Here is a 1,483-nt window from a genome sequence, read left to right on the forward strand (position 1 = left end):
AGCATGGAGACTTTGCGGTATATCACGAACGCTTCAACCACACTACAGCTCACACTCTCTGCTCATGCAGTAAAAGGAAAACCCCGTTACACTTCTTCTTCTGCAGAAAGGCAAAGCTTACAAAACACTTACGAAAGCCCACTATCTGAAGCCATCCCCTGGCTTCTAGGCATCCCCACAGGTGGTCTCGCACTAGCCAAATGGCTTGAATCCACCAAATTCTACACAGATATCTGCCCACAGCTTGTATCTGCAGCTTAAAAAAAAAAAAAAAACAAAGCCTCTCCTTCGTTTTCCCTCTACTTCCTGTATCTCCTTTTTCAAACAGGTACTCAAAGGGCTTATTCTCTCTCCTCCTCTTCTCCTTCCTTCTCTTTACATCTCTATTCTTCTCTTCTCTTTTTCTCTTCGTTCCTCCCCTTTCTTTAAAAAGGAAAAAAAAAAAAAAAAAACAGTAAATACACAAGATAATTCAACAAAAACGTATGAGGGGAAGGGAGAGTGATCAAGAGCCAGTGATCTAGTGGACGAGGAGGACCACAATATTAACCACTAAGCCAACCGGCCCCAAATCTGTCGCGAAGGCAATCATGTAAACCCTGCCCTAGCCCCTTTAAATTGTATATAAATACCCTCCCTAGCTAGCTAGTACACTACTCAGAGGCATACTCCTCTGAGCGTCATTTGTCCAAAACTGGAATAGATGGCTAAGGTTATCACGCGCCAAGGCGCGTGGGCCTACGGCCTATGACGATAAACACAATCAATCAATCAATCAAACATATTAATTCGATGAAATCTGATCGCTTTTGCACAAGGCCCAAGCTCTCCTAATTAGTCAGTTGTTACTATCGTAACACTCTGTAGGAGAGCTTCGCACTTCCGTAGAACTAAGATAATAGGTGATTCTTATAAAAGCCAATATAGCTGTGACGGAAATCCCTGCTTTCCTCCCACCCTTTTTATATAAGAAACCTCAGGTACATTAACCATGTCCACACATGATACGATTACTCGAGATTAGTATACGATTTAGGTGACCTGAGGATCAGATCCGGACAAGTACTAGGTATCAATGGTTATCGGTAAAGTAAGATCATTGGAGGGATAAATATGACTTCTTTTTGCCTAGCCATTGCGGCTAGGCCATTCATTTGTGTATATATAGAGTAGCTATCCCCATCTACAGGTGCTCTTGACCTGTAGATTCTAAGTTAAATACAATTGCTGGTCTATAAACACCCTTTTGGTCACATTATATAATAAAAATTAATAATTGAATTTTAATTATAATAATATAAATCACAATTTTAAACCAAATATATATATATATATATCTTTCTTTTATTCATCTAACTCTTTATTTATCTATCTACTAATATCTAAAGAAGATAAATGAAGATAATATAATATAAATCTCCCAATCTCCCAACCACACTCATCATATCGATCCCGATACCCTAAGCTAATATCCTCAAACCCC

The sequence above is a fragment of the Sclerotinia sclerotiorum genome, genomic scaffold (genome assembly GCF_000146945.2).
Source record: "Sclerotinia sclerotiorum 1980 UF-70 scaffold_13 genomic scaffold, whole genome shotgun sequence".
Taxonomy (NCBI): domain Eukaryota; kingdom Fungi; phylum Ascomycota; class Leotiomycetes; order Helotiales; family Sclerotiniaceae; genus Sclerotinia; species Sclerotinia sclerotiorum.